The sequence below is a fragment of the Scyliorhinus torazame genome, chromosome 19 (genome assembly GCF_047496885.1).
Source record: "Scyliorhinus torazame isolate Kashiwa2021f chromosome 19, sScyTor2.1, whole genome shotgun sequence".
NCBI classification, from domain to species: domain Eukaryota; kingdom Metazoa; phylum Chordata; class Chondrichthyes; order Carcharhiniformes; family Scyliorhinidae; genus Scyliorhinus; species Scyliorhinus torazame.
In genome coordinates, this window is record NC_092725.1 from 99,141,918 (window position 1) to 99,169,114 (window position 27,197).

The window sequence follows — 27,197 nt, forward strand, 5'->3', positions numbered from 1 at the left end:
TACATATACAGACATACATGCACACATACACGCACACATATGTACATTCAAACATGCAAACTCACATACTCATGCATGCAATGCACACAAACACACATATGAATATGCAAACACACACATGCTCACGGACACATGCACACAAGCACTGAACTGAATCACCGGAATGCAGCAATTGTTTTCCCAGTGTTTCAGGCGGGAAATTCTTTCAGCGTGACAGAAACGAAAGTGGACTTTCTGGGACAGCACAGAAACAGCCAGGGAGCAGAAAGCTGCCATCCCTCACACCATGTTACTTATCCCATGAACTGAAACAAAGAGCTCCCTGCTGTCACAGCTGTGCCACATCAGGAGGCTGATAAAAGACAGCAACTGCTCGCCAAAACCTCTTCAAATAGAGGAAATGAAATAGTGAAATATTTGAACTATTCAAGGAAACTCTATACTGAGCAGCTGCAACCAAAAGAAACCGAGAGGAATCAGATTGTTCATTTCTGAAGCATTCAATTCTAACCTTGGGGGAGATTCCTCAGGATGACACAGGGGCTAAAAGGGTTAAATTAGAAACTTGATTTTTATTCCTGTGAGTTTAGAGGATTAAGGGGTGATCTAATCGAGGTGTTTAATACGATTAAAGGATTTAATAGGGGAGATACAGAGATACTATTTTCTCTGGCGGGGGCAGGCCCAGAACAAGGGGACAATTTTAAACTGAAATTATAACCAGGCTGTTCAGGGGTGATGTCAGAAAGCACTTTTTTTTGTCATTAAGAACACAGGAAACAGGAGTGGGAGTAGGCCATTCAGCCCCTCGAGCCTGTTCTGCTGTTCAGTATGATCCTTGGGCAAGTGATGTTGTGCTTCTATCTAGAATCACAGAATATTGCAGTGCCCATCGGGTCTGCACCGGCGCATGAAAAATACCTGACCTGCCTACCTAATCCCATTTGCCAGCATTTGGCCCACAGCCTTGAACATGCCATGTGCTCACCCAGCTATGTTTTAAAGGATGTGAGGCAACCTGCCTCTACCACCCTCCCAGGCAGTGCATTCAACCCGTCACCACTCTCTGGGTAAAAAAATGTTTCCTCAATTCCCCCTAAACCTCCTTGAACTTGTGTCCCCTCGTAACTGACCCTTCAACTAAGGGGAACAGCTGCTCCCTATCCACCCTGTGCATGCCTTTCAAAATCTTGAACACCTTACCCCTCAGTCTTCTCTGCTCCAGTGAAAACAACCCAAGCCTATCCAACCTCTCTTTATAACTTAAATGTTCCATCCCAGGCAACATCTTGGTGAATCACCTCTGCACTCTCTCTAGCGCAATCACATCCTTCCTATGATGTGGCAACCAGCACTGTACACAGTGTTCTGGCTGTGGCCTCACCAAGGTTCTATACGACTCCAACACGACCTCCCTGTTTTTGTAATCTATGTCTCGATTGATAAAGGCAAGTGATCCATATGCCTTTTTCACCACCCTATTGACCTGCCCTTCTGCCTTCAGTGATCTATGGACAAACACGCCAAGGTCCCTTTGTTCCTCGGAACCTCCCAGTGTCAGGCCATTCATTGAATACTTCCTTGTCATATTACTCCTTCCACTTTTCAGGGTTAAATTCTATTTGCCACTTTTCTGCCCATTTGACCATCCTGACTATATGTCCCTGTAACCCAAGGCACTCAACCTCACTGTTAACTACCTGTAGGGTGTGGAAATTTTTTTTGTTGTTCATGGGACATGGGTCCCGCTGGCTGAGGCAGCATTTATTGCCCATCCCTAATTGCCCTTGAGGGGGCAGTTAAGAGTCGGTTTGCTGTGGGTCTGGAGTCACTTGTAGGCCAGACCAGGTAAGGATGTCAGATTTCCTTCCCCAAAGGAAAAATGAAGTAGGTTTTTCCTTTACAACTCAATGATATTCATGGTCACAATTACCAGACCTTAAAGAACATTAGTGAACCAGATGGGTTTTTACGACAATCGACAATGGTTTCATGGTCATAATTAGACTTTCAATTCCACGTACTGAATTCAAATTCCACCATCTGGGTGGGATTCGAACCCAGGTCCCCAGAACCCTGAGGATTACTAGTCCAGTGATAATAGCACCAAGTCACCGCCTCCCCCAATTTACAAACATCACCCCCACACATGCTCCCCACCTCCTCTCCCCCCATTATGCATTTTCAATTAGCTACAGGGTTCAAACTAAAGACTCTTCTGCTCGATGTTAAATTCAAATGCCCCTTGGCCTCGGACATCTGTTTGTCAAGAGGGGACAGGTGGGAATGTGGAGTTAAGGCCACAATCAGATCAGCCATGATCTTATTGGCTGGCAGAAGAAGCTTGACGGGCCGAGTGGCCTACTCCTGGCTACTAGGTCTTATGTTCATCTCCAATTTCCTATCAACTCCTCATATGCCTGGATTCCCTGAGAGACCAAAATAACCTGACAGGGCTGTGGAAATCTGGAACTCCCCCCCCCCCCCCCCCAAAGCCATTGATGCTGATGGTCAACTGAAGCTTTCAAGAATGAGATTGATAGATTGCTGGGTAATCAAGGGACATGGAGTAAAGTGGGTTAGATGTAAGCTGTCATGATCTGAGTGACCAGGCCTGACCAGGCACTGAATGACCTCCCATTGGTCCTCACCCTTCCTCAACTGAAACATTTTGATATTATTTATTCTCTGGATGTGGCCACATTGATTGTCCCTCCCTAATCGAGAGCTTGAGGAGCAAAGCAGACAATAGTCCTATTTAGAAAGCTTCAGCACAGCAGCTAGGAAATAAATTCAAACTCATCGACAGGAAAACCCAGCACAAAATGCACAGACCAACACAAACCAGCGACCAAAATTAAGAGCGAGAGATAACAGACTGAGCAAGTGGGGGAGTGGCAGGGGGAGTAAAGGTAACAGTACTGTGGTGGGGGAGGGGGAATAGAAGAGTGAAGCGTCGGAGCGATGGCGATAAGTGATGCGGCCGGGGCTGGGGTGGATTGGGTTGATTTTAAGACACGACCCTCCCAGATCGCTGCGCTGGTCTAATTCTGGAGCATGGCCGACTTTAATCGTTCCACCATTGGTGGCTGTGTCTTCAGCTGCCCAGGCACTAAACTCGGAATTCCCTCCACAAACCCCTCCTGCCCTTTCTTGCTGTAAGGCGCTGCTGAAAAGTGACCACTTTGGCCATCTGCCCTAATGCTGCCTTATGTGGCTTGGTGTCAAATTTTGCTTTACGCTGTGAAGCACCTTGGGACATTTTGGTACGATAAAGGCACTATTTAGATATAAGTTGTGGCTATATTTGTTTCCAGCGCTGGTGCACTCTGTTTCCAGTTCAAAAGTTAGCACTTTGATAGAATTGGATAATGTACAATTCAGGTCAAAACTGGAATGCGTCTGATTGCTCAGCTCCCCGAGTGCCTTTGGCTTTGTTTGGTGGAAATGTTATTGTCATACACCCCTTGTGCAATGCTACAACTTTCCTCCTGGTAAGCAATGCTGACAGCAGTGAATGAATGGTGAGAGGGGCACAGACACACAGAGCTCCCAGAAAGGCTCTGGTTCCGCTCTGCACTGCTGCCGGAGCTCTGACAGCAGAGGCAACAAACCAAAAAGGTGGACAATCCGCACTTGACAATAAAAATAAAACCAAGGACGTTTCATTAAAATGATTTTTTAAATGCTCAACTGTCAGGAATAGTGTGCAGAGGGCAAGGGTCACATTACTGCCACAGGCCAATTGGATCTCTCCTGGTAAAAGTAGGTCATATGCTGGAAGGTAATTATTCCGGAATTGTGACCTTACTTCATTCGCGTCGCTGAAATCTATCTTAATCTGCCAAGTAAGTTCTTCAAAAGGTGTTTGGGGGAAAAGAACTGATCAGATAGAAAGATAGAAAGAGCGATCGCTCAGTCCAGGGTTTAAAGTGTGCACTTGGTGCACAGAAATCAGCAAATATTGCCCAACATTTAAAAAACATCTTTACAATTCAGTGACACCTCACAGTTATGACTGCAACTAGGAGACTGAATAAAAATCTGATTTATAAAGAATCAAGTGTGACCCTCCGGCGCACTCCACTGGGAACTATGCAATCAGCTCTGCAAATTAGTAGAGGAACTGTCCACCCTAACAGCAGGTTCATCCCATTACTCTGTTTGGACAAGGGTGTCAACTGTATATTAATTGTGTTTAATTGTTAGCAGGTGGTGAACATTAACTGGGGAATCACTGTTAAATAAACGATGACTGAAAATGTGGGGCTGTTTTTGTGTTGGGTAGGGCATTGATCCCGAAGGTGAGGGGAACGGAATATACGGCTATAGCCATTTCGGATCATGCCCCACACTGGGTAGACTTGGAGATAGGGGAGGAAACAGGAGGGCGCCCACCCTGGAGAATGGACATGGGACTAATGGCGGATGAGGGGGTGTGCCTAAGAGTGAGGGGATGTATTGAAAAGTACTTGGAACTCAATGACAATGGGGAGGTTCAGGTGGGAGTGGTCTGGGAGGCGTTGAAGGCGGTGGTTAGGGGGGAGCTGATATCAATAAGGGCACATAAAGGGAAGCAGGAGAGTAAGGAACGGGAGCGGTTGCTGCAAGAACTTTTGAGGGTGGACAGACAATATGCGGAAGCACCGGAGGAGGGACTGTACAGGGAAAGGCAAAGGCTGCATGTGGAATTTGACTTGCTGACTACAGGCACTGCAGGCACAATGGAGGAAGGCGCGGGGTGTACAGTATGAATATGGGGAGAAGGCGAGCAGATTGCTGGCACACCAATTGAGGAAAAGGGGAGCAGCGAGGGAAATAGGGGGAGTGAGGGATGAGGAAGGAGAGATGGAGCGGGGGGCGGAGAGAGTGAATGAAGTGTTCAAGACATTTTATAAAAAATTGTATGAAGCTCAACCCCCGGATGGGAGGGAGAGAATGATGGATTTTTTGGATCGGCTGGAAATTCCCAAGGTGGAAGAGCAGGAAAGGGTGGGACTGGGAGCACAGATCACGGTAGAAGAAGTGGTGAAAGGAATTAGGAACATGCAGACGGGAAAGGCCCCGGGACCGGACGGATTCCCAGTTGAATTTTACAGAAAGTATTTGGACTTGCTCGCCCCGGTACTGACGAGGACCTTTAACGAGGCAAAGGAAAGGGGACAACTGCCCCCGACTATGTCTGAAGCAACGATATCGCTTCTCTTAAGGAAGGAAAAGGATCCGCTACAATGCGGGTCCTACAGACCAATTTCCCTCCTAAATGTGGATGCCAAGGTCCTGGCCAAGGTAATGGCAATGAGAATAGAGGAATGTGTCCCGGGGGTGGTTCACGAGGACCAAACTGGGTTTGTGAAGGGGAGACAGCTGAACACGAATATACGGAGGCTGTTAGGGGTAATGATGATGGCCCCACCAGAGGGTGAAACGGAGATAGTAGTGGCGATGGATGCCGAGAAAGCATTTGATAGAGTGGAATGGGATTATCTGTGGGAGGTGTTGAGGAGATTTGGTTTTGGAGAGGGGTATGTTAGATGGGTGCAGCTGTTGTATAGGGCCCCAGTGGCGAGTGTGGTCACGAATGGACGGGGATCGGCATATTTTCGGCTCCATAGAGGGACAAGGCAGGGATGTCCTCTGTCCCCATTACTGTTTGCACTGGCGATTGAGCCCCTGGCGAAAGCGCTGAGAGGTTCCAAGAGATGGAGGGGAATACTTAGGGGAGGAGAAGAACACCGGGTATCTTTATATGCGGATGATCTGCTACTATATGTGGCGGATCCGGCGGAGGGGATGCCAGAAATAATGCGGATACTTGGGGAGTTTGGGGATTTTTCAGGGTATAAATTGAACATGGGGAAGAGTGAGCTGTTTGTGGTGCATCCAGGGGAGCAGAGTAGAGAAATAGAAGACCTACCGTTGAGGAAGGTAACAAGAGACTTTCGTTACCTGGGGATCCAGATAGCTAAGAATTGGGGCACATTGCACAGGCTAAATTTAACGCGGTTGGTGGAACAGATGGAGGAAGATTTCAAGAGATGGGATATGGTAGCACTGTCAATGGCAGGGAGGGTGCAGGCGGTTAAGATGGTGGTCCTCCCGAGATTCCTCTTTGTGTTTCAGTGCCTCCCGGTGGTGATCACGAAGGCTTTTTTTAAAAGGATAGAAAAGAGCATCATGGGTTTTGTTTGGGCCGGGAAGACTCCGAGAGTGAGGAAGGGATTCTTACAGCGTAGTAGGGATGGGGGGGGCTGGCATTACCGAGCCTAAGTGAGTATTATTGGGCCGCTAATATTTCAATGGTGAGTAAGTGGATGGGACAGGAGGAGGGAGTCGCGTGGAAGAGATTAGAGAGGGCGTCCTGTAGGGGGACCAGCCTGCAGGCTATGGTGACAGCCCCATTGCCGTTCTCACCGAGGAACTACACCACGAGCCCGGTGGTGGTAGCTACATTGAAGATTTGGGGACAGTGGAGACGGCATAGGGGAAAGACCGGAGCATTGGGGGGGTCCCCGATAAGAAACAACCATAGGTTTGCCCCGGGGGGAATGGATGGGGGATATGGAATGTGGCAAAGAGCAGGAATAACGCAACTGAAAGATCTATTTGTGGACGGGAAGTTCGCAAGTCTGGGAGCGCTGACCGAGAAATATGGGTTGCCCCAAGGGAATGCATTCAGGTACATGCAATTGAGGGCTTTTGCGAGGCAACAGGTGAGGGAATTCCCGCAGCTCCCGACACAAGAGGTGCAGGACAGAGTCATCTCAAAGAAATGGGTGGGGGATGGTAAGGTGTCGGATATATATAGGGAAACGAGGGACGAAGGGGAGACTATGGTGGACGAACTAAAAGGGAAATGGGAAGAAGAGCTAGGGGAGGAGATCGAGGAGGGGCTGTGGGCAGATGCCCTAAACAGGGTAAACTCGTCGTCCTCGTGCGCCAGGCTAAGCCTGATTCAGTTTAAGGTATTACACAGGGCACATATGACTGGAACACGGCTCAGTAAATTTTTTGGGGTGGAGGATAGGTGTGCGAGGTGCTCAAGAAGCCCAGCGAATCATACCCATATGTTTTGGTCATGCCCGGCACTACAGGGGTTTTGGGTGGGGGTGACAAAGGCGCTTTCAAAAGTAGTAGGAGTCCGGGTCGAACCAAGCTGGGGGTTGGCTATATTTGGGGTTGCACAAGAGCCGGGAGTGCAGGAGGCGAGAGAGGCCGATGTTTTGGCCTTTGCGTCCCTAGTAGCCCGGCGCAGGATATTGCTAATGTGGAAAGAAGCCAAGCCCCCGGGGGTGGAGACCTGGATAAATGATATGGCGGGGTTCATAAAGCTAGAGCGGATTAAGTTCGTCCTAAGGGGGTCGGCTCAAGGGTTCACCAGGCGGTGGCAACCGTTCGTCGAATATCTTGCGGAAAGATAGATGGGGGAAAAAAGAAGGCAGCAGCAGCAGCCCAGGACTTGGGGGGGGGGGGGGGGGGGGGGGAGGGGTGGGGTGGGGTGGGGGGGGGGGGGGTGGGTGGGGGGGGGGTATAGCCTGTGACAAGGCAGTTGCCAATTAGGGCTAGTTTTCATTTTTGTTATTTAATATTTATTTCTTTGTTGTTTTTTGTTTATATAAAAAAGGTCATTATTATCTGTATTGTTATAATGTTGTGTAAAGGATGCACAATGTACTGTGTTGGTTGACCAAAAATTTTCAATAAAATATTTATTAAAAAAAAAAGAAAATGTGGGGCTGTATTCTCTGTTTTTGGGACTATATCCCCACGCCGTTGTAAAAACTGTGGACTTTCACGCCAGTTTTCACGCCACATATTCCTAGCCCTGCAGGGACCCCGCGTAAATCTAGCAGCTTTTGTTTCAGATACGGGCCCCCGCACTTCTGGGTCAGAGGCCGCGTGTGCGCATGGCGCCGGCCTCCAGCAGCCGCGCCGTTCTCCATGGTGAACTCAGACCGTGGAGCTGGACTATAAAAATAGACATCCCGATCGGCCACACGCCCGACCCTGACCGCCCGCCCAAAAATTGCACGGCCGAGGGCAGCACGATGGCGCAGTGGTTAGCATTGCTGCCTCACGGCGCCAAGGTCCCAGGTTCGATCCCAGCTCTGGGTCACTGTCCGTGTGGAGTTTGCGCATTCTCCCCGTGTTTGCGTGGATTTTGCCCTCACAACCCAAAGATGTTCAGGGTAGGTGGATTGGCAATGCTAAATTTCCCCTTAATTGGTAAAAATTAATTGGGTACTCTAAATTTATATATAAAATAAAATTGCCCGGCCACATATAAGGCACCCCTGTCCTCCAATTGGCCCACCCCCGACCAGGGCAGCCGCGGACTGAGTCTGCAGTTGCCACGCTAGTATCCCAACTGGCAGGACCATGTTAGATCCACGCTGTCGGGATTTCGGCCGGTCGGAGCAGAGAATGGCGAAGCGGATCTCCAACAATGGCCTCAGGTAAAGGGACGTTTGGTGTACTTCCCGGGTACACCGCTTCTCGGGCTCCGGAGAATCGGGGAACCAGCGCCGGTCCCGATTCCGTGCGGGGAACTGGATTCTCCGCCCAGTGCCGGCCGCGATTTCAGCGTCGGGGTTTGGAGAATCCAGCCCATGGTCTTTGGGTTAGGAGGTACTTGCTTGTAATGTGTATCTCTGCAAATAAATTCTTAGAAAGTGTGTAAATGTTGGCTTTGGTTCTATCCTTTACCAACTGGCTTTCTGCAGTATAACAAAGGCTGTAACATTTGATAGATACTTTCAATCTGCAGGGAAGACCCAAATGTACCCAACTGAAACCCTTCCTGCCAGGGTTGATGAGCAGAACAAGGAATCACGTGCTGTTGTAGAGGTGCAGGACGAGGCTCTCCCGAGATTTCAGTTAGAAGCACTGTTGGATTAGATGAATGGAATAATACTCACACTCTCAAAAGCTTCAGCAGGTACTGCCATGGTGCTAAATAGCTTTTTCCAAGGATGGGCAGGATTATCTTTAAATTATCCTCAGTAATTATCAACTGAAATAAAATCCTGCAACTTCCGATTTTAGACTGAATCATACATCTGACTGTATCATTTAAGGGGATCATCTGTTAAAAAGTTAAAATCTTTAACGCTCCTTTTTTTTGTTTGGGTAGTTCCTGCCCCCTTTTAAGTTTCCTATCTCACACTGCCAGTAACCTGTCAGCTTGGCTCGTTCGGCAGCGGGTTCCCAGTCCTGCTCTTAAATTAGCCCCTATTCTCTGCTCTGGGAAATATGGCTGCCTGCTTACTGGGAACTGAACATACAGGGATTCGCTGGCACAATCGCACCTGCTGCCAGGGTTCAATGTCAAAGCCACCTCACCGTGCGCAAACCCTGTATTTACCAGAGCAATTCCTCATACACCTACTCTGGAGGGATGACTGGAGGGACTAATGGTTTGATCACTGAGATGGGCTTTGAAGAGGTTTTTAAAGTGTGTGGTGGGGGGGGTTGGAGTTTTTATTATGGGAAAAGGGACGAGGTACTCAGGAAGCTGATGGTGGGGAAAAGGGTGGTATAAAGTGTAGTGCGTGGACTGAGGGAGAAGGGCTAGTTGGGATGGGGTAGATGGAGTAGGGTAAAATCATGGAACGGTTTATTGATAAGGTCCAGATTTTAAACTAAAAATGTATTGGGGGTCGTTGGTGTAGGTCAATGAGGTCTGGACTGATGAGCATGTGGAATTGGTGTGGGGGGAGATGGGGCTGAAATATTGTGTTTTCTTTTCGGGAGGTGAATATGCAACATCAGGGCAATCCCTGCAAACCATCACTCCGTCAGAGGACAGTCGCCCGAGCTGTCATTTCATTCATCCATCCAGTCAGATTTCTCTTGTCTTTCAGGGACTTCTCTCATTCGTTGTGGGATGTGAGCTTCTCTGGTAAGGCCAGCAATTGTTGACCATCTCTCATTGGCTTTGAAAGTGAGTGGCTGGCTAGGCCATCTCAGAGGGTGTTGAGGAGGTAATCACATTGCTGTGGGTCTGTATTCACGTGTAGGCCAGACTGGATAAGGACAGCAGATTTCCTTCCCTAAAGGACATTAATGAATCGGATACATTTTTAAGACAATCGGTAGTTTCATAAGATAATGAGACTAGTATTTTGTTCCAAGTTTATTAATTACTTGAATATAAATTGGGATTTGAACTTATGCCTCCTATCCAATTGTCCAGACCGTGGATTTCTAGCAACATTACCCCTATGCTACTGTACCCTCTTTGATACAGATTATATTAAGAATGATCTTGAATATTTCTAAAAAGAGACACTTTACCAAAGCTTTTTGTCTTGCACTCATCTGACACACACCAGAATGCCAAATTTCAAACAATCACAGCAATTTATATTACAGGAGAAAAGGGTGCTGATTGGCTGGCAAGTCAACACTGATTGGCAAGTCAACTCTGATTTGCAGAGGTGTTGCCATGGAGAAAACATAGGGAAATATTGGCTTTCCAAACTTTCTGGTAATTCAAAAAAAAGTGCAAGGTGTGAACATATTCCTTTTGTTTGCAGGGAATTAGCCATAGGAACATCCCAATATATTGCTTCTAGCAATTATGAATTAGCCACTTCATGAGTTCAACTGAATTGGTTGTTAGTGTAGCTATTAGAGCACACAGGGTCGTTTGAAATTGGATTTGAAATTTGACATTCTTGCATTTGTCCTGATGAGTGCAAGGCAAAAAGCTTTGGCGATGCGTCTCTCTTTTCAGCAATATGCAAGTACTGTACCACCAAGAGACTATAAGAATTATCCATGTTATGAAACAAGAGTCTAAACATTGCAGAGAGGAAAGACAAGGACAGTTGGAAAATGTTTCTGCTGATTTTTAAATTATTAATTGGAATATAAACACTGGGGGATCAAAAATCCTTCAAATGAGATGAGACTTGTGGTGACATGCATGGGGCGCGATTCTCCACTCCCACGCTGGTTGGGTGAATCGCCTGGGCCGCCAAAATTTCCGGGGACGCCGGTCCGACGCCCTCCCGCGATTCTCCCAAGAGGCGGGAACGGCCCGGTCGAGTTTCGCCAAAATGGCGATTCTCCGGCACCCCCGCTATTCTAAGGCCCGGATGGGCCGAGCGGCCAGGCCAAAACGGCGGGTTCCCCCCGGCGCCGTCCACACCTGGTCGCTGCAGTCGTGGGCGGTGCGTGAACGCTGGGGGGCGGCCTGCGGGGGGTCGAGGGGGGATCCTGCACTGGGGCGTACCTCAGATGTGGGGTGGCCCGCGATCGGTGGCCACCGTTCGTCGGGCCGTCCTCTCTGAAGGAGGACCTCCTTCCTTCCGCGGCCCCGCAAGATCCGTCCGCCATCTTCTTGCGGGGCGGACTTAGAGAGGACGGCAACCACGCATACGCGGATGACGTATGTTATTCGGCGCCGGCCGCGTCATCTATGCGGCGCCGCTTTTACGCGGGCGACAAGGCCTGGCGCGGGTAGATGACGCGGCCCCGATACTGGCCCATTGTCAGGGCCTGAATCGGTCGGGACAGGGGCCGTTCCGCGCCGTCGTGAACCTCAACGGCGTTCACGACGGCGCGGCCACTTCGGCGTGGGGGTGGAGAATCCCGCCCATGATTCCTGTTCCCATCCAAATGATAAGACAAGACTATCACCATACAAGCAACAATCAAGGACACTCAGAATATCTGCATTTGACAGAACTATCGATGATGTTATTCAATACGGAGAAGAGCGAGGCCCTTCATATTGGAAACTAAAAAGGAACATTTAGACATGATGGTGCAGTGGTCAGCACTGCTGCCTCACGGCGCTGAGGGCCCGGGTTTGATCCCGGCCCCGGGTCACTGTCTGTGTGGAGTTTGCACATTCTCTCCATGTCTCTCCATAGCAGCATGGTAGCACAAGTGGGTAGGTAGCACTGTGGTTTCACAGCGCCAGGGTCGCAGGTTCGATTCCCCGCTGGGTCACTGTCTGTGCGGAGTCTGCATGTTCTCCCCGTGTGTGCGTGGGTTTCCTCCGGGTACTCCGGTTTCCTCCCACAGTCCAAAGACGTGCAGGTTAGGTGGATTGGCCATGCTAAATTGCCTCTTAATCGGAAAAAAGAATAATTGGGTACTCTAAATTTATTTTTAAAAACATTTGCTGAATGGTAGGGCGTTAGATCGGGGAAATTAGTATGATGGGGGGTCAGTCAATGTACAGTGACTCTCCGAGGGGCAACGAAAGGCTAGAACAAAACTTTAGCCCCTCTAAAGAGATTTTCCAGATTCCTGTGAGGAACAATGAGGGCTCTGGGCAGAACCATTCTCTAAATATCAATGTCATCAATAAATAAGGAGTGGCTCAAACAGGGAGGTGAGTGAGGCCATAACAGTGATGCATAATTCGACAGTTAGGAGTTAGACCATAAGAGCAGAATTCTGGAGCAGAATTAGACCACTCAGCCCATCGAGTCTGCTCCGCCATTCAATCATGGCTGATATTTTCTCATCCCCATTCTCCTGCCTTCTCCCCATAACCCCTGATCCCCTTATTGATCAAGAACCTATCTATCTCTGTCTTAAAGACTCAGTAATTCGACCTCCACAGCCTTCTGCGGCAAAGAGTTCCACAGATTCGCCACCCTCTGGCTGACATGCTTGTTGCTGGCACGCTATCCTGCAGTCCAGTCCCAGACACCTCGTTGTTCAGCTCTTGTTAAGGTAAGGGACATACTGCATAGATTGCAGAAGGCTGTGCCAAGGGAAGGAGAGCATGACGATATAGGTACAGAACATACAACACTGTCGGGGGGGGGATGGAGACTTGCATTGCATTTATATCGCACCTTTCATGATCACAGAACATCCCAAAAGCAATTTACAGCCAATGAGGTACTTTTTTGAAGTGCAGTCACTATTGCAATGTAGAAAATATGAGCGCAGATAGCAATGTAATAAATGCCAGATGGTCTGTTCTCGTGATATCATCTAAGGTTCCAAACATTGGTCAGGACACTGGGGAGAACTCCCATGTTCTACTTCCACCTCAGGAATAGCTTCCCAACCACATTTGAATCGGGGCAGATTAAGAAAAGCATTGCCTGGCTGAAAGAACGATCCCAGGGTGGGCTCTGGAAGCAGTTCTGGGACAGATTGGAGCTCTTCCACATGGATGGGCTGCATCCGAAGGGGGGAGGATGCTGGCATATTGGGAACCCAATTAAACATGGAATTGACTGCACAAGGAAGGTGAGGAAATGAAACCAATGCTGAAGGAGAACAGAGAAAGTAGATGAGAATATCTACACAGAAAATTATTTAGCAAGAGAGTCATGTGGAGCAGTGGAATAACTGAAACAGGGAAAAGACCAGGGATATGAGGAAGTGGTGGTGTAGTGGTAAACCCTAAGACATTGGAGCAGAAATAGGCCATTTGGCCCATCGAGTCTGCTCCACCATTCAATCATGACTGATTTGATATGATAATCCTCAACTCCACTTTCCCAAAATTCCCAAATCCCAATTACTTTTCCCTATCACCAAGAACCACCAGTCAATTTTCAACTGACACCCCTGCCCTCAAAGCTTTTGGAGGAGTTAGTTCCAGATTTTCACCACTCTTTGTGTGAAGAAGTATTTTTTTTGCTGGTATGTTTATTTTGTAGAACTTTATCAAACGCCTTTTGAAAGTCCATCTACGCATTAATAAGATCATGGCTCATCTGATTATAATCTCAATTCCACATTCCTACCTATCTTTCACTCAGTTATTTATTTATTATTTGAAATATTTTTATTGGTGTTTTCCAGTTTTACAGAGTAACAGCTCATGTGTATCTGCTATTTACAAACAAGTTTGTGTCTTATTTACAAGGGTTTTTACATGAGGTCCCCTCTCCCTACACCCCCCTCTCCCTCGTTGGTAGTTTAGTTCCCCTCTTACTGTTGCCGTCTGCCCCGTATTGTGCTCAGCTTCTTTCTGCTGGGGCTTTTAGTTTTTATTGTTGAGGGGGAGGGGGAGGGGGGGGTGGGGGCCTGGCTGGTCCTTCCCCCCTCCTCTTGTCCTGTGCTCTGTTTTGTGCTTCTCTTGGGTTCCTTCCCCCCCCCCCCCTCTCTCTTGTGTGTGTCTTTCCTTGTCTTCCTCCCTCTCTCCCTCCCCCCACTTCCTAGTCGCTGTTGGCCTCGATTAGGTCTTGGAACTGGCTGATGAATGGCCCTCACGCTTTGTGGAAACCCTCGTCCACACCCAGTTATAAGATCATAAGACATAAGAGCAGAAGTAGGCCATTCGGCCCATCGAGTCTCCTCCACAATTCTATGAGGTCATGACTGACCTGATACAATCCTTAACTCCACTTTCCCACTTTATCCCCAAAACCCTTAAAAATCTGTCTATCTCGGCCTTGAACACACTTAATGACCGAGCCTCCACAGCTCTCTGCGGCATAAAATTCAGCAGATTCTCTGCACTCTGAGAGAAGAAATTGCTCCTCATCTCTGTCTTAAATGGGTGGCCCCTTACTCTGAGATTATGCCCTCTAGTCCTAGACTCTCCCACAAGGAGAAACAACCTCTCGGCATCTACCCTGTCAAGCCTCCTGAGAATCCTGTAATGTCACCGGAGTAGTAATCCAGAGGCGCAGGCTAATGCTCTGGGGGCAGGGCTGCAAATCTCACCATGGCAACTGATAAATTCAATTAATAGATCTGGAATTGGAAACTAGTCTCAGTAATACCGACCATGAAACTACCAGAGACTGTGGTTAAAAACATCTTGTTTACTAATGTCCTTTCGGGAAGGAAATCTGCCATCCTTACCTGGTCGGGCCTACATGTGATCCAGATGCACAGCAATGTGTTTGACTCTTCCTGAAATGGCCCAGCAAGCCATTCAGTTCAAAGGCAATTAGGGATAGACAACAAAGGGGCTGAGTAGATTATCATCCATGTGATAGTAAACACCAACTGGGCGGAGTGGCCAGATGTATTTCTATACATTTCATGACATATTCTGTAGACAGTTTCAAACACACCCAAAATCAGAAGTTGGACAAAGTGCGGTGCTGGTGGGTGAATTGTAGCACTGAGGTCATCTCCACCAGTGTTAGCACAAAGCAGTCAGGAGGGTAATGAGCATGGACAGGACAAAGCAGCCGGGCTTGATTGGCTCCCCATCCACCACCTTCAACATTCTCTCCCTCCACCACTGACGCACAGTGACAGCCGTGTGTACCACCCACAAGAGACACTGCAGCAACTCACCAACGTTCCTTAGACAGCATCTTCCAAACCCATGACCACCATCACCTAGGAGAACAAGGTGAACAGATTCATGGGATCACCACCCCCTACAAGTTCCCCTCCAAGTCCCTCACCATCCTGACTTGAAACTATGGGCTAGATTCTCCGTTTTCGGGACCATGTCCCCACGTGGTCGTGCAAACTGTGGTCTTTTACGCCAGGAAAACTGGTGTCAAAAGGCCATAGATTCACCGTCTTGTAGGGGGCTATCAGGCAGCTGTCGTGGAGCTCGCAGCTCCAGGTGCTGATACGGCCCCCTGCACTTCCGGGTCAGAGGCTGCGCACAGCAGAGGCCTCCAGCGGCCGCGCTGTGCTCCATTGCAGACTCAGCCCGTGGACCTCTACCATCAAAATTGGCTGCTCGCTCGACCTGGTCTGCCTGCACACATAGCCCCCAGTCCCGAATGAGGCCCTCCCTGCCCTCCGATCGGCCCTCCCCCGACTGTGGCTGCCCTGGACTGAGTCCGCAGCCACCATGCGAGGTTCCCGAACCGCAGGACCACATTAGAAACACGCCGTTGGGAATTTGGCCAGTCGGGGGCGGAGAATAGCGGGGCGGCCCTCAGGCGATGGATACGCGGCGCGGCGTAATCCCCAAGTACGCCACTTTTGGTGGGCGCAGAGAATAGTAGAACCTGTGTTGGTCCCAATTTTGTGCGGGAAAACGGATTCTCCGCCCCATCGCCGAACACGATTTCGCCGTCAGGGTGCGGAGAATCCAGTTGTATATCACCGTCCCTTCACTGCTGCTGGGTCAAAATCCTGGAACTCGCTCCCTAACAGCACTGCGGGTGTACCTACACCACATGGGCTGCAGCGGTTCAAGAAGACAGCTCACCACCACCTTCTCAAGGGCAATTAGGAATGTGCAATAAATGCCCTGCCAGTGGTACCCACCTTCCCAGAATGAAGAAAAATAACCTCTCTTTAGGATGGCAAATTGGAACAAAAAGAATCGGGTATTACATTTTGAGTGACATCCCTTTGTGAGAGGAGAAATTAGTGCATGTCCTCTGTATTAGGAATCTTATTTAAAAGCGAGATTGAGCACTCTGTCATCAAATCATTGAAAATACTTAGTGAAAAGAGGTTTATGAATTAATTCACCATACATTCCAAACCTGAAATGGTTTTATAGACTTTGGTAATGCAGGAGGCAGCGATGCAGTAAGCATCATACTGATAGCTTCACCTTTACATCTTTGCCTGACAGCCAGTCTCTGCCTGCAAGCACTCGATGGTGGATCAGGGCAGGGTGTCAACTGGGCCACAGATGTTCATTATTCATTGACCACAGGCAATAGTCCAAGAGATGTTTACACTTCCTATCCCTTTTAAGCTAAGCTGTTTACAGAGGCACAATCTGAAACCACAGTCGAGCTGTGTTCAGAAAAACAGTTCTGAAGAAGTGGAGTATTCACCCTGATGTCTCAAGACTGCTGATCTCCACCACGGGTAGGGACCCACACTGACCATCCAACCACCTGAGCCAAACAGCCCCCTGAGGAGTCCACGTTGCTGTGGCAATATATACTTTTACATGCCTGTTGCAGCCTGGAGCTATGAATCGGGATGGTAGATGACTGAATCCAGGGATGGACCACACTGATTCCAGGGATGGCGGGACTGTCATATGAGGAGAGATTGACCAGGTTGGGATTGTTCTCGCTGGAGTCCAGCAGAGTGAGGGGGATCTCATAGAGACTGATAAAATTTTAATGGGACTAGACAGGTAGATGCAGGGAAGATGTTACCAATGATGGGTGTGTCCAGAACCAGAGGTCACAGTCTGAGGATTCAGGATAAACCATTTCGAACAGATATAAGGTGACATTTCTTTACCCAAAGAGTGGTGAGCCCGTGGAATTCATTACCACAGGAAGCAATTGATGCTAAAACTTTGAATGTATTTAAAAGGCGGCTAGATATAGCACTTGGGGTGAATGTGATCAAAGGCTATGGGGAGAAAGCAGGATTAGGCTATTGAATTGGATGATCAGCTATGATCGTGATGAATGGCACAGCAGGCTCGAAGGGCCAAAAGACCTACTCCTGCTCCTATCTTCTATGTATCTATGGCTGATCAGGAGTCTCGCCCACTCTTACCGCCAGCCATTGGTGTGTGATAGGAGAATTTACAAGTTGACAATCAATCTGTTGGGCATGTTATGAACACACCTTCCTTGGCAATCAAGTCAAGGAGTGGGACTTAAACCCGGAGCTCCTGGCTCTGAGGCAAAAATGCTATTGACAGTGCCACAAGAGCTCCAACTCAGCATTACTTTGATCAGAACCACGACTGCAACCATTATATTGTGGAGTTCTGGGATGCTTCGCCATTCGTCAATGGGCGTGGTGGGGGAAGGAGGAGGGTGAATGACGAGTCGGGGGGAGCAATGGGGCACAGGAAAAGCAAGTGAGTATGGGCGAGAGTGAGCAGTGGGGCTGTGGCTGCAATGGGATGGGGAGCAGCGAGGCTGAATCGCTTGGCTTCAGCTGCTGTACCCTGGGGCATTGACCGCTTTCAGTAGTAGATATGTACGTCTCAGATCTCATCACACCTCCAAACATCATGTTTGTAACAGCCCGAGGGCTCCAACATTAACCGAGACAGCCACGGACGGGTAAGGGCTTGGCAGGAAATATTTAATTATAGAAGTCTCCATCCTAACCACCACATTCAGTATTGTATAATTAAGTGGTATGAAACCAATTACTCCCTAACATGTAACCACAGCATTTTACACTGAGGAGAAAAGAAACCTTTCATTGTGTTGTTCATTTAAATGCTGAACTTAATTAGTCTGACTTCTGACTCGGATACGATTCTGAGCAGAGGGAGGCGAGATTGAAGATTGTACAAAGTCAAAGCTCTTTGAAGAACTCGACAATGCGGTTTCACCATTTCAGTTCAGTTGGTTTCCAACTCTTCAGTTCTCCAGCAATCATCTGCCGTCAACACAGCCAATGAAGTATTGAAATTTCACAATCCCTCACTTCTTGGGCGAAATTCTCCGGAAATGGCGCGATGCCTGCCGACTGGCGCCCAAAATGGCGCAAATCAGTCGGGCATCGCGCCGCCCCAAAGGTGCGGAATGCTCCGCATCTTTGGGGGCCGAGCCCCAACCTTAAGGGGCTAGGTCGGTGCCGGACGAATTTCCGCCCCGCCAGCTGGCGGAAATGACATCTCCGGGCGGTGCATGCGCAGGAGCGTTAGCGGCCGCTGACGGCATTCCCGCGCAGGCGCAGTGGAGGGAGTCTCTTCCGCCTCTGCCATGGTGGAGACCGTGGAGTAGGCGGAAGGGAAAGAGTGCCCCCACGGCACAGGCCCGCCCGCGGATCGGTGGGCCCCGATCGCGGGCCAGGCCACCGTGGGGGCACCCCCTGGGGCCAGATCGCCCCGCGCCCCCCCCAGGACCCCGGAGCCCGCCCGCGCCGCCTTGTCCCGCCGGTAAGGTAGGTGGTTTAATCTACGCCGACGGGACAGGCATTTTAGCGGCGGGACTTCGGCCCATCCGGGCCGGAGAATCGCGCGGGGGTGCCCGCCAACCGGCGCGGCGCGATTCCCGCCCCCACCGAATATCCGGTGCCGGAGACTTCGGCAACCGGCGGGGGCGGGATTCACGCCAGCCCCCGGCGATTCTCCGACCCGGCGGGGGGTGTCGGAGAATCTCGCCCCTGGTTTGGCACTTGTTGCAGTCCCAACCATGGCCACTACAGTCTTCCGGTGCTGCTGGGACTACAGCTGATTGGCCGGCAGCTCTCGAGGGCTGTTCTTCCTGCCTCTGAGGAACAGAAGTCCCATTCTGATCCAATGAAGGCCGCCCCCAGCGTATTATCTCTGCGGGGCAGCAGGATTTCACATCGACAAGCTTCAGCGCACGATTAGATCGAGGATGGGTAATCCGTCCACTCCACCCCCTTTCAAATGCGCCCAAAATTCCTGGGGCCTGATCTTCTCATTCCTTTTTTAAAAAATTTTTAAAATATGTTTATTCAGATTTTCCAACAAAATTTTTACAAACCCCGCCCCCCGTAACAAAAAGAAAAAAGAACACAAACACAACAATCGAAAATAATACAAAACTTATACATTGGGTTTCCCCCGTATATCGCAACCCCCCCATATGACATTCAAAGGTACCCTTGGGGAAGCCCCCCCCCCCACCCACCCAAATACCCCCCTCGAAAGAGACCCCCCTCCCCCCCACCCTTGGGTTGCTGCTGCTGCTGACCTCCTCCTAACGCTCTGCGAGATAGTCTAGGAACGGTCGCCACCGCCTGAAGAACCCCTGCACAGACCCTCTCAAGGCAAGCTTTATCCTCTCCAGCTTAATGAACCCTGCCATGTCATTTATCCAGGCTTCCACACTGGGGGGCTTCACGTCCTTCCATAATAGCAAGATCCTCCGCCGGGCTACCAGGGACGCAAAGGCCAGGATACCGGCCTCTTTTGCCTCCTGCACTCCCGGCTCATCCGTTACCCCAAATAGTGCCAACCCCCAACTCGGCTTGACCTGGACTTTCCCCACCTTGGACATAGTCCTCGCGAAACCCCTCCAGAACCCATCCAGTGCCGGGCACGACCAGAACATGTGGCCGTGGTTCGCCGGGCTTCCAGAGCACCTCTCACACCTGTCCTCCACTCCAAAGAACTTACTCAACCTCGCCCCTGTCATATGCGTTCTATGAGTAACCTTAAATTGTATTAAGCTGAGCCTGGCGCAAGAGAAAGAGGAGTTAACCCTACTCAGGGCATCAGCCCACAGACCCTCATCTATCTCCTCCCCAAGCTCCTCCTCCCACTTGCCCTTTAACTCCTCTACCGAGGCCTTCTCCTCTTCTTTCATCTCCTGATTGATCGCCAAAAACATTGCCCTCTCCGACCCATACACCCAAAATCACCCTGTCCTGAATCCCCTGTGCCGGGAGCAACGGGAATTCCCTCACCTGCCGCCTCGCAAACGCCCTCACTTTCATATACCTGAACGCATTTCCCGGGGGTAACCCAAACTTCTCCTCCAGCGCCCCTAGGCTCGCAAACGTCCCATCTATAAACAGGTCCCTCATTCTTCTAATCCCTGCCCGATGCCAGCTCCGAAACCCCCCATCCATCCTTCTCGGGACGAACCGATGGTTCTCCCAAATCGGGGACCAAACCGAGGCTCCCACCTCGCCCCTATGCCGTCTCCACTGCCCCCAGATCTTCAACGTTGCCGCCACCACCGGACTCGTGGTGTACCTTGTCGGCGAGAGCGGCAGCGGTGCCGTCACCAGCACCCTCAGGCTCGTGCCCCTGCAGGACGCCATCTCCAACCTCTTCCACGCCGCCCCCCTCTCCCTCTTTTACCCACTTACGGATCATCGCCACGTTAGCTGCCCAATAATAGCCGCACAGATTCGGCAGCGCCAGCCCTCCCTGTCCCTGCTACGCTCCAGAAACACCCTCTTTACCCTCAGGGTCTTATTTGCCCACACGAAACCCATGATGCTCCTACCTACCCATTTAAAAAAAGGCCTTGGTAATCATAATGGGAAGGCACTGGAACACAAAGCGAAACCTCGGGAGGACCGTCATTTTAACCGACTGCACCCTGCCCGCTAGCAAGAGTGGTAGCACATCCCATCTTTTGAAATCCTCCTCCTCTGCTCCACCAACCGCGTCAAATTGAGCTTGTGCAGGGCCCCCCAACTCCCAGCCACCTGGATCCCCAAGTACCGAAAGTTCCTTTCCGCCCTCTTCAATGGTAGGTCGTCTATCCCCCTTCCCTGGTCCCCTGGATGCACCACAAAGAGCTCACTTTTCCCCACGTTGAGCTTATAGCCCGAGAAGTCCCCAACTCCCTTAGGATCCACATGACCTCCACCATCCCCTCCACTGGATCTGCCACATACAGCAACAGGTCGTCCGCATACAGCGACACCCGATGTTCCTCTCTCCCTCGGACCAACCCCCTCCATTTCCTGGACTCCCTTAGTGCCATGGCCAAAGGCTCAATTGCCAATGCAAACAACAAGGGGGACAGGGGGCACCCCTGCCTCGTCCCTCGGTACAGCCAAAAGTACTCCGACCTCCGCCGATTCGTAGCCACACTCGCCACCGGGGCTCTATATAGCAGCCTGACCCAGCTGATGAACCCCTCCCTGAACCCAAACCTCCGCAACACTTCCCAAAGATACTCCCACTCCACCCGGTCGAAGGCCTTCTCCGCGTCCATAGCTGCCACTACCTCCGCTTCTCCCTCCACCGATGGCATCATAATCACGTTGAGGAGCCTCCGCACATTAGAGCTCACTTTTCCCTACGTTGAGCTTATAGCCCGAGAAGTCCCCAACTCCCTTAGGATCCACATGACCTCCACCATCCCCTCCACTGGATCTGCCACATACAGCAACAGGTCGTCCGCATAGTGCCATGGCCAAAGGCTCAATTGCCAATGCAAACAACAAGGGGGGCAGGGGACACCCCTGCCTCGTCCCTCGGTACAGCCAAAAGTACTCCAACCTCCGCCGATTCGTAGCCACACTCGCCACCTGGGCTCTATATAGCAGCCTGACCCAGCTGATGAACCCCTCCCCGAACCCAAACCTCCGCAACACTTCCCAAAGATACTCCCACTCCACCCGGTCGAAGGCCTTCTCCGCGTCCATAGCTGCCACTACCTCCGCTTCTCCCTCCACCGATGGCATCATAATCATGTTGAGGAGCCTCCGCACATTAGTGTTTAGCTGCCTGATCTTTACAAATCCTGTCTGGTCCTCATGGATCACCCCTGGGACACAGTCCTCAATTCTCGTAGCCAGCACTTTTGCCAGCAACTTAGCATCCACATTGAGGAGCGAGATCGGTCTATACGACCCACATTGCAGTGGGTCCTTGTCCCGCTTCAGGATCAGAGAGATCAGCGCCCCGGACATTGTCGGGGGAATGCCCCCCCCCCCCCCCCCCCCCTTCCCGGCCGTTGCCTCATTGAAAGTCCTCACTAGCAACGGGCCTAGTAGGTCCACATATTTCCTGTAAAACTCGACCGGGAACCCATCTGGCCCCGGGGCCTACCCCGCCTGCATGTTCCCCAATCCTTTAACCAGCTCCTCCAACCCAATTGGCGCCCCTAAACCAGCCATCTCCTGCTCCTCCACCCTCGGGAACCTCAGCCGATCCAAAAATCGTCGCATCCCCTCTTCCCCCGCTGGGGGCTCAGATCTGTACAGCTCCTCATAGAAGTCCTTGAATACCTCATTTACTCTCACCGCACTCCGCACCGCACTCCCCCCGCCATCCCCGACCCCACCCATCTCCCTCGCTGCCTCCCCCTTTCGAAGCTGGTGTGCCAGCATCCAGCTCGCCTTCTCCCCATACTCGTACGCCGCCCCCCGCGTCCTCCTCCACCGTGCCCCCCCCCCCCCCCCCGCGGTCAACAGGTCAAACTCCGTCTGGAGGCTTCACCGCTCCCTGAGTAGTCACTCCTCGGGGGCCTCTGCATATCTCCTGCCCACCCTTAAGATCTCCCCACCAACCTCTCCCCCTCCCTGCCCTCTCTCTTCGCCCTGTGGGCCCTGATGGAGATTAACTCTCCCCTGGCCACCGCTTTCAACGCCTCCCAGACTACCCCACCTGCACCTCTCCGTTGTCATTGGCCTCCAAATATCTCTCGTTGCACCTCCCCACCCTCCCGCACACCTCCTCATCCGCCAATAATCCCACATCAAGACGACACAACGGGCGCTGATCCCTCTCCTAACTCCAGCTCCACCCAGTGCGGGGCGTGGTCTGAGATGGCTATGGCCGAATACTCCGTTCCCTCCACTTTCGGGATTATCGCCCTACCCAAAACAAAAAAATCTATCCGGGAGTAGGCTCTATGTACATGGGAAAAGAATGAGAATTCCCTGGCCAGGGGCCTGGCAAACCTCCATGGATCTACTCCCCCCACCTGGCCCACAAACCCCCCAAGCACCTTGGCCGCAGCCGGCCTCTTCCCCGTCTTGGACCTAGAGCGATCCAATGCTGGATCCAGCACCGTGTTGAAATCCCCCCCCATTATCAAGCTTCCTACCTCCAGGTCCGGAATCCGACCCAGCATGCGCTTCATAAATCTGGCATCATCCCAGTTCGGGGCGTATATGTTTACCAGTACCACCCGCACCCCCTGCAACCCACCGCTCACCATCACGTATCGACCTCCATTATCCACTACAATATTCTTTGCCTCAAACGACACCCGCCTCCCCATCAGTATTGCAACCCCTCTGTTCTTCGCATCCAGCCCCGAATGGAATACCTGTCCTACCCATCCCTTTCTCAGCCTGATCTGATACCTTCAAATGTGTCTCCTGAAGCATGACCACGTCTGCCTTCAGTCCCTTTAAGTGCGCGAACACTCGGGCCCTCTTAACCGGCCCATTCAGGCTCCTCACATTCCAAGTTATCAGCCGGATTGGGGAGCTGCTCAACCCCTCCCCCCACCCCCCCGCGCCGACTAGCCATCTCCTTTTCTACGCCAGTCACGTGCCCGCACCTCCCGCACCCTCCAGTCCCGCAGACGGTGGACCCCCCGCCCCGACCACCTCTCCTATTTCCAGTTCCCTTTTGGCCAATGCAGCAGCAACCCTATACCCCCCCTCTCCCCGCTAGATCCATATCTAGCTCTTTTGCTCCCCCCATAACAATCCCGTAAGTCAGCTGACTCCTGCTGACCCCGGCCTCTCCCGCCTTCCCATCGACCCCCCCAGTGTGGGAATCCGCCCTCCCCCTCCTCCCTGGCAGTCAGTGTGCGCTCCTCTCCAGTACCGCCCCCAGCCCTCCGACCCCCGCCTCTGTCCTTCCCTAGCGCGGGAAAAAGCCCACGCTTTCCTGAGCCGGCCCCGCCCCCCCGGCGCAGCTCCTTTTGCGGCCTTACCTCAATTCCCCATCCCCAGGCCTCCCCTCCCTCCAACACCGACGCCCACACTCTCCCACAGTCTCCCCATCAAATCCCTTCACCCATCCCCATCCAGCACCCAACCAAGGGAACATTCCCTACACGTAGTTGAAACCATATATACAGCAAACATCCCCCCCTGCCAACAACAAACCCTCAATTTGAGTCCAACTTTTCAGTCTGTATAAAGCTCCAAGCCTCCTCAGGCGTTTCAAAATAGTGGTGCCGATCCTGGAATGTGACCCACAATCGTGTTGGCTGCAGCATACCGAACTTCACCCCTTTCCGATGGACCACCGCCTTAGCCCGATTAAAGCCAGCTCTCTTCTTGGCCACCTCTGCACTCCAGTCCTGGTAGATTCGGATCTCCGTGTTCTCCCACCTGCTGCTCCGCTCTTTCTTGTCCCATCTCAAGACACACTCTCTGTCCATAAAGCGGTGAATCCTCACCACTACAGCCCTTGGCAGCTCATTGGCCTTGGGTCTCCTTGCCAGGACCCGGTGCGCCCCATCCAGCTCCAGGGGCCTCGGGAAGGCGCCCGCGCCCATCAGCGAATTGAGCATCGTGCTCACATATGCCCCGGCATCGGGCCCCTCCACTCCTTCAGGGAGACCCAGAATCCGAAGATTGTTCCTCCTCGACCTATTCTCCAGGTGCAGCGCCTCGTGTGCCTCCACCTTCACCGCCAGGCCCAAGATCTCGTCCTCGTTCTTCAAGGCTTTTTGCTGCACCTCCCGGATCGCCGCCCCTTGGGCCTTCTGGGTCTCCACTAGCTTCTCAATCGCCGCCTTCATTGGCACCAGCATTTCGGTTTTCAGCTCCTCAAAGCAGCGTTTAAGAAACCCCTGCTGCTCCTGCGACTACTGCGCCCATGCTGCTTGGTCTCCACCCGCCGCCATCTTGTTTTTTCTCCCTCTCACTTTTCGCTGCTCCAAGATCCCTTTTTTCACCGCTCCACTCCTGGTCCAATCCATATACTGTCGGGGGGACCTTGCTGTCACCTTCCCACACTGGAAGCCGTCGAACAAGTGCCGTTGGGGCCCCTCTAGAGAGCCCAAAAGTCCGTTCCCGGCGGGAGCTGCCGAACGTGCGACCTATCCAGGCATGGCCGCAACCGGAAGTCGATCTTCTCATTCAGGAATCTCTCGGGTACATCCCATTGGTCTCTGCCAATTTTGACTTCCTTTAGCCTGACTAAGTTGTCTATACATTTCCTGTTATCCATCGTTCATTTCACGCTCAAAATTTCTGAATTCACCGGCTAACTTACCGCACATATGGATGCTCTCACCTCTTAACCAAATCTATAACTCCTACCAGTCCCACTGAGAGACTTTTTTAATGTTCAAATCCGACTACGGCAGTTGGTGGAATTTGTCTCTGGCATCAACCTTGGATATATCCCACTTGGTGCCTTTATTTAAATCATTGATGAATGTGGAAGGAGATCAAGGTAGTGATGCTGAATTTGTATAAGCTGTTGGTTATGGGAGGGGGGGGGGGTAAAGGAATGGAAATCACAGAAAAGGCTACCAGGGGGTCAGAGATTATCAGCTACGAAAAAAAAGGCTAAAAATTGGGCCTTCTTTTGGACTGGAACAAAAAAGGTTAAAGTGAAGGAATACAGCTTTTCAGAAAAAGAGCCAAGGATTGTAACTATGAATAGTGAATCAGTGACAAAGGGGCACAGACTGAGGATTAACACTGGAGAATGCAAGGGAAATGTCAGAAAGTGTTTTCACACAGGTGGTTATTGAAGCACGGAGTGATTTAACTTGAAGGGTTTCAGAAGCTAAGACTGGGACATAATTCAAGGAGCATTGGAAAAGGATCTGAAAAGGAAAGAATGTAAAACTAAAAAGACATGTAAATGGGACTGGCGTAGAGAGCTGTAACTGCAGAGCTAGTACAGAAAGAATGGGCTGAATGGACTCCCCATGCGCTGCGGTTTCTAGGGTTTAGTGATTAAATAAAATGGCTGCTCAATCAGGAGTACAAACCTGTTCAAATATTTTTGAAAATGTACGTCACACAATTCAAACATTATCATTCGGTTCCTAAGCAAGGTTGCTACCCTTCCCACCCTGACTATAGTTTCCCTTTCCCCTTTCCACAAACCCTTGCTGTTCGCTCTGCCCCTGCCGCCCGGCACTGGATCAGAATTGCCCTCCCCTGATACTCCCAACTCCCCCTTCCCTGAACTAGACTTCCGGTGTTATCCAGTGAAGCAGAGACCAAGGCCTGAATATTTCCCATGATGCAGTGCCTCTCTGCTATGGGGAAAATGGCAAAAGTGAACAAAAATCCAAAGTTCCTCCCCCAAATGGCACCTGCCATTTGTGCAGGAGCAGGAATGGGGTGGGCCAGGCTATTTAAATCACCAGCTGTCTCCACATAATTGATTTTTGCATCCCTGTGCTGTGAAACTCTACGTGTACAGATTAGACCAGATAAGAACAGATCTCAATTTAGTGGATTTATTTAGATAGCCAGGGTACCCCTTTGGAGGTAAATTACTCCTTTGGATCTGGTCCAGCGACACCTTTGGGGGCTGGGTGAGGGCAAGGTGCCCTTTGGGATAGATCGTGTGCCTTTTGGGACAAGTTAGGTGCCCTTTTGAATTGTTAAAAACAGGCATAAATGGGGGTAAATGCACTGACTCATTACTATCAAGTTTATTGGAACTGCCAACAGACCTGTCAAGGTCAACTCTTAAAACTGCCAAGTACCATGTCAAAGGGAGCGGTTAGAAATGTCAAGAGGACCTGTCAAGACCAGCTATCAAAGAGAGTTGTCAAGCATTGATGCATTTAAAAATCCTGCCCTTTAATTTTTTGAAAGAATGTCTCGCATGTTAAAAGAAAACATTGCTCACTATGGGTACAGGGCCTCAGTGCGGGGCTCGGAGAATCGTCCCCTAGAATTAAATTCAGATAAACTGTTCCTCATGATTGTATAACAACATACATAGCTAAACACAATACTGGTGATTCTGGAGC

General features: G+C 50.8%; 1 protein-coding gene across 5 annotated transcripts in view; it reads right to left on the reverse strand.

The window, feature by feature from the left end:
- Positions 1 to 27,197, reverse strand: part of tspan9a (tetraspanin 9a) — a 286,143-nt gene that overhangs the window by 66,119 nt on the left and 192,827 nt on the right. The window lies entirely within an intron of this gene.